The sequence below is a fragment of the Scyliorhinus canicula genome, chromosome 21 (assembly GCF_902713615.1).
Source record: "Scyliorhinus canicula chromosome 21, sScyCan1.1, whole genome shotgun sequence".
Classification (NCBI taxonomy): domain Eukaryota; kingdom Metazoa; phylum Chordata; class Chondrichthyes; order Carcharhiniformes; family Scyliorhinidae; genus Scyliorhinus; species Scyliorhinus canicula.
Genome location: NC_052166.1, coordinates 56669876 through 56680689, shown reverse-complemented (window position 1 = coordinate 56680689; position 10814 = coordinate 56669876). Strand labels below are relative to the sequence as shown.

The following is a 10814-nucleotide window of genomic DNA, read 5'->3' as shown; positions in this document are numbered from 1 at the left end:
TTTATATATAACAGGAACAGAAAATACTGTCAGAGGATACAGCAATATATAAACTGGTAGGAGTCTTGGGCAGAGAAATGACAGATGGAGTTTAATCTGGACAAGTGTGAGGTAATACATTTGGCAACGTCCAATGTATGTAGGAATTACACAGTAAATGATAGAACTCTTGCGAGTACTGACAGGCAGTCAGAGCATCTGGGCGTGCATGTCCACCGATCACTATGGCAACGCATGTGGATAAAGTGGTCAAGAAGGCATACGGCATGCTGGCCTTCATCGGTCAGGGCATTGAATATAAAAATTGGCAAGTCATGTTGCAGCTGTACAGGACCTGAGTAAGGCCTCATTTAGAATATTGTGTACAATTCTGGTCCCAACACTACCAGAAGGATGTGGATGCTTTGGAGAGGCTATAGAAGCGGTTTACTAGGATGTTGCCTGGTATGGAGGGCATTAGCAATGAGGAGAGGTTAGATAAACACGGTCTGTTCTCACTGGAACGACAGAGGTTGAGAGGCGATCTGATAGAGATCGGCAAGATTATGAGTGGCATGGACAGAGTGGATAGTCAGATGCTCTTTCCTAGGGTAGGAGAGTCAAGTACTATATAATAATAATAATCATTTATTGTCACAAGTCGGCTTCAATGAAGTTACTGTGAAAAGCCCCTAGTCGCAACATTCCGGCGCCTGTTCAGAGAGGTACGGGAATTGAACCCGCGCTGCTGGCCTTGTTCTGCATGACAAGCCAGCTGTTTAGCTCACTGTGCTGGGGACATAGGTTTAAAATGCGTGGGGGAAAGTTTAGAACAGATGTGCGAGGCAGGTTTTTTTTACACAGAGGGTGGTAAATATTTGAAACATGCTGCCTGGGGAGGTGGCAGGAGCAGGTACGATAGCGACATTTAAGAGGTAGCTAGACAAATAATGAATAGGGTGGGAATGCAAAGATACGGACTCCGTAAGTTGATAAGGTTTTAGTTTAGGTAGGTACCATGGTCGGCGGAGGCTTGGAGGGCAGAAGGGCCTGTTCCTGTGCTGTATTGTTCTTTGTACAGAGCTGGTCAGGCAGCATCTGTGGAGAGAGAAACTGAGTTAACATTTCAGGTCAATGACCTTCTATCAGAAAGCTGTATGGTCCAAACCAGCTTCATTCTTCCTGATGCACTTCTTGAACAAGTTGCACGTTGTTCATTGTTCAATCTAATTCAATTCAATTGAATTAGATATTTAAGTCAAGGATTGTACCTGCTGGTAATAATTCCATCAGTAATAAATGATAAACTGTTAAGGTGGGGAAGGTCAGCGCCGGCCCTAGGGTTGCTGGCGCCCCGGGCAAGCTGAACTTCAGCACCCTTGGGGGGGGGGGGGGGGGGGGGGGGGGCTGAGGCGGGGGCGGAGCCGAGGCGGGGGGGCGAGGCGGGGGGGGGGCGGGGCCGAGGCGGGGGGGTGAGGGGGGCGAGGGCGAGGGGGGGGCGAGGGCGAGGGGGGGCGAGGGGGGCGAGGGCGAGGGCGAGGGGGGCGAGGGGGGCGAGGGCGAGGGGGGGGCGAGGGTGAGGGGGGGGCGAGGGGGGGCGAGGGGGAGGGCGGGGGCGAGGGCGGGGGCGAGGGGGTGGACGGAGGGGGGGCGGACGGAGGGGAGGACGGAGGGGGGGGGCGGCCGGAGGGAGGGGGGGGGCGGCGGGAGGGGGGGGGCGGAGGGGGCCGCCCTGAGGGAGGGCGGCCACCGCGCATGCGCTGGTTGGCACCGGCCCAACTGCGTATGCGCGGGACCTGAGTCTCTGGCGCCCCCTAGCACATGGCGCCCCGGGCGACTGCCCGAGTTGCCGGTACCTTGGGCCGGCCCTGGGGAAGGTAGCGGGTCAGTGTGATTATGAAATGTACTGGGGAGGCAATTGTTGTTGATTAATGCCTGAGTGCCTGCTGCTTGGAGGCGCAGTGACTGCGCTTTTCACAGTAACTTCATTTGGAGCCTACTGGTGACAATAAGCGATTTTCATTTCAATTGAGGCAAGGCTTTCCATCAAACAAATAAATGAATGCACAAGTTGTTCACAGCAATAACAGAACTAACCCATGGATCCAATTTAGCTAATAACCCCCTAATGCAGGCATTGTCAAACTCAGGGGCGCGACCCACCCGTGGGTCGCGGGCGGGTGTCGGGAGTGTCGCGGAACCATCCAACGTGGCGCTCCCGATCGCGCAAAGCTGCGCGCAACAGCCGCAGCAGCCGGCTGCAAGCGACCTTCGAAACGGCCGCAAACATGTAAAAAAGATGCAGCCGCACTGCGCATGCGTGCCAGATCTTCAGCATGCATGCACAAAGCAATGCGCATGCGCACCGATGATCGGACACACATGTGCAGTGCGGCCGCATTTTTAAAAAACGGTTTGCAGCTTTTTGTTTTACAAGTTCAGGGAGGTTTTATTAATTTTATTCATTTATTTTATTCATTCAATTTTTATTTTTTTCATTGGGGGCTGGTTTAGCTCACTGGGCTAAATCGCTGGCTTTTAAAGCAGACCGAGCAGGCCAGCAGCACGGTTCAATTCCCGTACCAGCCTCCCCGGACAGGCGCTGGAATGTGGCGACTAGGGGCTTTTCACAGTAACTTCATTGAAGCCTACTCGTGACAATAAGCGATTTTCATTTCATTTCATTTCATTTTATTTTTCTTTATAAGTTTGGTGGGGGGGATTATTTGATAAAATTTTACTGGAAAAATATGCAATATGCAGAACTTTGGACAGATGGAGATTCCATACTTTCCGACACCGGAAGGCTTCACCTTCATCCAACAGGTTCCATTGGAAGAGCGTGTACGAGGGCCAAAGGGACCCAAAACCATTTCCTTCATTTTTGTCAGCAGCAAACAAGGTAAGAGAAAATGATGGGTCGCGCAGGTCGGCCGGCGTGGGTTGCGAAGGTCGGCCAGCGTGGGTCATGAAGGTCGGCTGGGTTGGGTCCCGAAGGTTGGCCGGTTGGTAAAAATGGGTCCCCGGGAAAAAAAGTTTGAAGAACACTGGCATAATGCATGGGGCTGTTCAGGTGCAGACAACTTGCGTACACAGATGAACGGCCACTCAGAAATAGATAACACACGTTCAGGGACAGGCAGAGCAGTAAGATACCCTAAACAGATTCAACATGATTGACAGATTATTGGGTGAACTCACCACTGATGCAGATATGCATGTTTATGGGCAGGGAATGAGGGACGGAGTGCTGATTCTTTCCACCTGACTCAATGGGCAACTCTGCTACCCCGCCACTGGAAGGTCAATAGGAAAGGTGCTCACCTCATCACTAACAGGCAGGTTGCGGGCTCCGGCAGAATCATCCATCAAAAGCATGACCATCTCTCCCCACAGTGCTAACAAGGGAATCGAAAAACCAGAGTAATCAATATATTATTAAAGTGGAAGAATGCAGATTAGTAAAAATTAATGAGCTCAATTTTTTTTTCCATTGCAGAGATTGCTGACAAATTATCTGGAAATGTAAAACAGCCTGAGGCACAAGTCAGTCTGAGATGCACACAGACACATATATGTATTATTTATGCAGACCTTGACGAGCACTGAGGGGGGGAAAAATCACATGTAAGCTTTATGTTAAGATGCTCTATTGAATCTTTCTGTTTAATCACGAGCATTACATTGGCATTCCACCTGCAGCAGTGGATCTTTTTTGCTGAATTTTTAACTTCTCAAGTTTATATGCGGAGAAGCCCAGCTCTGTGGTGATTATTTAAATTGAGGTGTAATTAAAGATTTAATGCCACGTAATGAGATTTACTTGAAAGGATAAGTCGAGGATAGCGTTTCTGTGCCCAGTCACAGGATGTGAGACAAGGTCAGCATCTCTATTTTATTGACAGAATGCTATCAAAGCAATTAAATATCTCTGCTCAACCCAGCTGCTAAATATGACAAGCTTACCATTTGTTATTTAATGGCAGAATGCCCCTAACTCACCCAGTTCTGACTCCTGTTTGGCTTGAGTCCTTATAAGTTCTGACCTGTAATCCGAAGATTCTGTGCCTGCCACCCCCCCCCCCCCCCCCCCCCCCCCCCGCCACCCCCTCGTCTCCTTTCCCCCCTCCTATCCATTTTTCAACCTTGGGGAGTTGCGTGCGGTTGAGGGGTATAGTAGTATAGTTGTAATGTTCTTTGATTATGCTGATCTTGATGTGGTAGTGTTAACAAAGAACATTAGACTTTGTTTTAAACTAGTTATTACTAACACTACTCTCAAGGTTTACTATAATGTCTAACATTAATACAGTTGGAAATTACACCAAGATACTACAGAGCTACTCTAATATGCAACTGCAATCAACTCCTCACTGACACCTTCTGTGGAACACATGGTGCATCCAGGTCACGTGCCTGCATACTCACCCCACCTAGTGATTGGATGCTGGAACTACAACAGGAAACATATAACTTGTAATATACATACAGATGATGATGATCTGCTAATGTTATATATGGATGATAGTCTACCTATCATCACAATAGTTACCTTCCAGAAAGCCTCCACTCCAAATAGAACTTTAAAAATGTAACATTTTAAACAGCCCTATTATGTTTAACTTTAAGTCCACTTTTCTTCTGCAACATTTTCACAACCCTCTCTTTCTCTGTTGCAAACAATGTTTATTTGATTTCTTCCTCTGAAGAGAGGTTTCCACAATCTACAAAACCAAAAAAAAAGAGGGTGGGGGGCATTGTTACTATAGTAACGGTGTTGAAAGGCACTTGAGATGTTGGCACAAGGCCAAGCATCCTCCTGCTACAGCACATTTTGCCGTACAGTTTAAATTAAAAACAAAATTCAATGCCGTGTTCCAATCTTGGTACCGCTAGACACCTCGGACCACGTGCAGTAAGAATTCCAGGTAATTAAATTGGGCCACATTGTCAAAGCATGTTATTCCAGCAGCAAGTCCAGCTCATGCCCACTATGAGGCGAGAATTCTGTCCCTGTAATATCGTTCATTTGTTGTCAAATTGGGTGTAAGAATGAGATAGCTTTGTCAACAACCCCGCTGATGGTACCTGCGAGTGTCTCAAAATGATAACTTGAAACACTGGTTCTTGGTGGTGTATTTTTGCTTGCAATAATGTGTGGAACTATGTACAACGCAGTGATGAACCAGACCAGTTGTTCTGTAATCATTTAATAAAGAATATTTATTAAAGTAAAAGAAAAGAAAAAACATGCAACAAAAGACTAATATACACTATGACACTTAAGTATATGAATAATGTGATGGAAGACTCTAAGAATATTGGGTTCTACATATTGGGCAATTTAAGGGTTAAAAGACTGGGGTTAGAGTGTGTTTGACTGCTGTGGTCATGCTTTTAAAAAAGTAATTTGGTTTTGCAGGGCATGGGTGTTTTAGCAGCCAGAGGGTGAAATTGACAAAGGAATGTGTTTTTCAGTCTAATAATAATAATTACGTATTGTCACAAGTAGGCTTCAATTAAGTTATTGTGAAAAGCCCCTGGTTACCACATTCCGGCGCCTGTTCGGGGAGGCTGGTACGGGAATTAAACCCATGCTGCTGGCATTGTTCTGCATTACAAGCCAGTTGTTTAGTCCACTGTGCTAAACCAGCCCCCAGGCTAATGGATTGTGGATTGACTGGGAAAGTCCCAGGGGAGCTAAGGTGCATTGAAGCCTGCAGAAAGAGTTTGGCTTTGAGCTTGGGAAGATGAGGTCATTGCTGACCTCAATGGAATTCAGAGAGACATTTTGAGAAGCTGCAGAGAGTGGCAGTTTATGGAGAAAGCTGCGGAGAGAAGCAGTATTTAGGGAAACTTTGGAGAGAGGAGTTGAATTCTGATCTGCCTGATGCTGAGTCCACAAAAATAATAATCTTTATTAGTTCACAAGTAGGCTTACATTAACATTGCAATGAAGTACTGTGAAAATCCCCTCATCGCCACACTCCAGTGCCTGTTCGGATACACTAGGGGAGAATTCAGAATGTCCAGTTCACCTAACAAGCACATCTTTCCGGACTTTGTGGTGAGAGGAAACTGGAGCACCCGGAGGAAGTCCAAGCAGACACGGAGAGAATGTGCAGAAATTCTCTTATTTATTCATGCAATCACTCCTGGAGCGAATCATTCTTTCTACGCAGTCTTTCAAATAAACTAAAATATTGGGGTTTTGGTATCCTAGCTACTGTTACGGTCAGGTCTGGGATCGTAATAAAATCTAAACACATTGTGTTATCTGAAGTTACTTCTTGTTCCCAAAATATACCCACCTGCCCTGGACACACTGAGACACCCCTTTTCGCAAGCAACATCCAATTTTAGTAACTCCAAGGGTCAAATCCAGTGAATAGTTACCACACAATACCACTTGGGTGACCAAGTCATTTGCACATTGTGGCTGGTTTAGCTCACTGGTCTAAATCGCTGGCTTTTAAAGCAGACCAAGCAGGCTAGCAGCAGGTTCGATTCCCGTACCAGCCTCCCCGGACAGACGCCGGAATGTGGCGACTAGGAGCTTTTCACAGTAACTTCATTGAAGCCTACTTGTGACAATAAGCGATTTTCATTTTTCATTTCATAAAGCAAGGGCAAGAGAAGTGAAGTGCATGCTGATTGCACACAACATTGACTATGAGAGCCATGTGCTCCTTCTGCATCCAAAGTATGAATATTTCTTTTGTTTTTACCATTTGATGTTGATAGTTCTATTAATATACAAATGATTGAGCATTTTCAATAACTTGTCAGGAAATATTTGGCTTGCATTAAATGTATTTAATCTTTTTCATGGTTAGTGAACAAGCCTTTTTTCAATCTTGCAACCCACTGAGATGAAGGAGGGTCACTCATTAGGCTAGGTTGCTCATCACGATAGCACAGTGGTTAGCACAGTCGCTTCACAGCACCAGGGTCCCAGGTTCGATTCCCGGCTCGGGCCACTGTCTGTGTGGAGTCTGCACGTTCGCCCCGTGTCTTCGTGGGTTTCCTCCGGGTGCTCCGATTTCCTCCCACAAGATGTGCAGGTTATGTGGATTGGCCATACTAAATTGTCCTTAGTGTCCAAAATGGGGTTATTGGGTTAGGGGGATAGGTTGGAAGTGTGGGCTTAAATGGGGTGCTCTTTCAAAGGGCCAGTGCAGACTCAGTAGGCCGAATGGCCTCCTTCTGCACTGTAAATTCTATGATCACTGCTCCAGAGGTACCTGTGCCAAGACAAGACAATCTGCTTCTGAAGCTATTTTTGCTGCAATACGATGGTTATGAGTGTAATAGGCAGGGCAGCACGGTGGCCTAGTGGTTAGCACAATCGCCTCGTGGCGCTGAGGTCCCAGGTTCGATCCCGGCTCTGGGTCACTGTCCGTGTGGAGTTTGCACATTCTCCCCGTGTCTGCGTGGGTTTTGCCCCCACAACCCAAAAATGTGCAGAGTAGGTGGATTGGACACGCTAAATTGCCCCTTAATTAGAAAAAATAATTGGCTAATCTAAATTTATTTTTAAAAAATGAGTGTAATAGGCTGACAACATTCAGGCTAAGCTAAACTAAGCAAATAGGAGAGTCAGTGAAAAACATTGAAATGGACAACCATGCATATTAAATGCATATTCTGTACAGCTACAGTTGTGAGAAATCCACTGTGTGCTTTAGGCGTGCGCATTATACTTGAATGATACAAATATAACAGGTTCCCCCGTTCCGAGCCACACTGTCTCCAACTTGCTTTGTGCAATAACAGAGATTTACCACCTGACCTTTCCAGCTGTCACTAAATCCAACCATCCCAGAAACATGGTCCTGAATTTATATTGTTTTCTTTACTAAAAGCAAAATAAATGAATCATAAAACTTCTGAGTTAGGATATATAAGTCTGGCTGACAAGGGGGTTATATAATTTTCCAATAGATTGGGCAGTGCTACCATGTTATACTTGGGATGCATCCAAATACTGCAACAGGGTCTAGCAATAGCGATCAAAGCTTACAGGGTATTTTGGTTTCCAGTGCAAGCTGCCAGTCCGAGAGGATTGTGCTTCAGAACCAAGGAGTAAATGTCTCTGATAAAAATAGAAGGGAATGCTTTTAAATCTCTTTTGGTTGTAATTACAGTTCTGATAAATTTTCATCTGAGTCTTTTCCAGCTTACTGCGGTGCACCTTTCTTCAATAGGTCCCAGAGGCAATTGCGTATGTAACCAGGAGAGCCTAGTCTCATCAATCATCGGATATCTCTAGTGCCCTGTGCTGTTACACACCGACCGGGGCCACAAGGTGTGTGCCCTTTGACAGCTTCGGCAATGTCACTGTATGTGCAAGATCTCCAATGAAAACTAGTTGGATGATATTAATGGTTAATAGAAGCAGGAGGTCAGTGGCCCATAGATTAGAAGAAGGCCCCTTTTATCTAAGGGATTTAGATTTAAACCCTAGAGCAGACAGTCTATGATTAAAGTCTCTGTTCTCTGCCGGTGTAAAGGTTGTTACTGAGTTCAGGCTGGGCAATCTGTTTGGATCTACAGCAAACAAAAAGCACCCAGAAATTAATCTCAGGGGAGGTCAAGAATGGTTGAGGTCAGAAATGGTGACATTTACCCCGATTCATTCAGGGTTTCTCAGGTTGAGTTACAAGCAGAGTCTTAATCCTGGAGGTTGACAATGCAAAAAGTGCAATTCTAATACTGGCACCTTTCACCTTGTTAAACACAAGGATTCATTATTGAAGGAAAATAAACACCAATGCTGTTGAAATATTTGCAATCAACAATTATCATTATGTTTTGCATGTTTATAATGTTAACCATGACAATCGCAAAATATGGAGCATGATGCAGGATTAAAGTTGTTGTCTTCATTTTGTGCTCAGGACATCACTGACGTGCCCTTGGACAGCTGTATGCCTCAAACATGTTGCAGTGAAATATGCCACTCCATGCCAGCACAACATCATGTCGTTCAGAGGCTAACCTGGCTGGCAGGAAATTAGGTGCAGAAGAGACAGAATCTGGCCAGCAGCGGCACACGCGCTTTCCCTCTCCCTGAACAAGTAATTTTGATTAGCCTTTCTGAGTCCTGTTCCCTTTGTGCAAAGTTTTATTGATGTCATATTCCAGTATATTATGAACTTCAGGTCAACACTTCAAAGTTTTGACCACAAAGACTATTAAAATGGCTGCTGCAAATCATGTGAGCCTTGGAATCTTGAGCTCCAGATCGTATTGAGTCTCAAGCAAATACCTAATTAAATATGGACATTCATAGAAATCTGGGGAATTCACACGTCCCTTTGTTTAAGGATGGACCATCAATATAAGAGCAACAGTATTCCGGTTGACTCATCTTTGGGGGCGGGGATTGGGTGGGGTGAGCTGAAGGGGGGGGGGCCCAAATGGAGAAGTGACTGTTGTTGTGGTGGGAACACCAATCAGAGCCTTGGTAGCTCTAAATTTGCTGATAGACTCTTATCAGCAGGAAATTCAGAACAATATCGGGCTCTGATTGGTGGTCTCCCCTTTAGAACGGGAAAACAGTTTGGCAAACGTTGACAGGTGGTGGAGTTTTACACCCTTTCCCCGTAACCCAATAGCTCCTCCTAACCTTTCTTTCTTGTCACTAAGGGCAATTTAGCATGGCCAATCCACCTAACCTGCACGTCTTTGGACTGTGGGAGGAAACTGGAGCACCCGGAGGAAACCCACGCAGCCACGGGGAGAACGTGCAGACTCCGCACAGACAGTGACCCAGCCGGGAATCGAACCTGGGACACTGGTGCTGTGAAGCCACCGTGTTAACCACTGTGCTACCGTGTTGCCCTGGCGGGTAGCCGGAGGCAAAGGTGAGGACGCCGGCCTAACATCGGTGTGCGAGCCTGTGAAGCCTTCAGGGAGTTGAGGAGAAGGCGCTGGCCAGGGCTGAGGAGGGCAGGCGGGAAACCGATCAAATAGAACAGAGGCCACCAGGTCAGATAGCCTAAAGCAGCAGCCAAAACCACATGAGATGGTCAAGGGTTGAGGCCCAGCCACCAGAGCGAGAGCAGAGCAGCAGTCCAGAGGTGTGAAGAAGGCCAGGCAAACACACATGGCCTGTGGCCAATGGGAATGGGGTAACTTGACCAGAGCCAGAGGCCTGCCTGGCAGAGGCTGGACTGGGCAGCAACCGGACCAGGCAGTGAGGGCGAGAGAGAGCGGAGGCCAGGCCAGATAGCCAGCAGCAACCAGCTAGAAGCACACCTGGTTGTAGAGGGTTGAGGCTCAAGGCCCAGCCGCCCAAATGAGAGGTGAGCAGAGCAGCAGTCGGGAGGTGCGTAGGAGGCCAGGCAAGCGCTGGCACTGTGTCTTGGGCAATTGGGGAGCAACGACCAGTGGTAGCAGGGCAACTCGACCAGAGCCAGTGGCCAGCCACGCAGAGCTGAGAGTGAGGGAGCTGGCTGGGCAGCAGTCAACATCTTTCTTTCTTTTTGTTGTTTTCGTAAGTTGAATTTACTGCCCATTCTGATGTCAGCCAGTTCTCTCTCTGATCGACTGTGGCCCAGCTTGCCTTGACCATCCATCGGCATCACAGCTTTCGCACAAATTATTGCCAGCAGCCAGTTGCTCTGGTAGGATTTTGGCCGTGAACTCCGGCTCATCCTCACACCAATTATTTTCAAAATGTCCGAGGACCAGCCCCTTCCAACTCAAAATTTGTTTAATTCATCACTGTGTTTCAGCAGCTTTTGCTTCAGGCGGCTTCACGCAACAGAAGATTCTGAAAACTCATTAGTGAATCGTTGCAATCAAGACAGATCAGCCCCAGTCAATAT

The 10814-nt window shown here is 46.9% G+C and overlaps 1 long non-coding RNA gene across 1 annotated transcript; it reads left to right on the top strand.

The window, feature by feature from the left end:
• Positions 1–3809: 3809 nt before the first annotated feature.
• LOC119955865 lies at positions 3810–9075 on the top strand. Its single transcript, XR_005458547.1, has 2 exons — positions 3810–3859; positions 8880–9075. It is a non-coding gene; the product is annotated as an uncharacterized LOC119955865 (long non-coding RNA).
• Positions 9076–10814: the final 1739 nt, after the last annotated feature.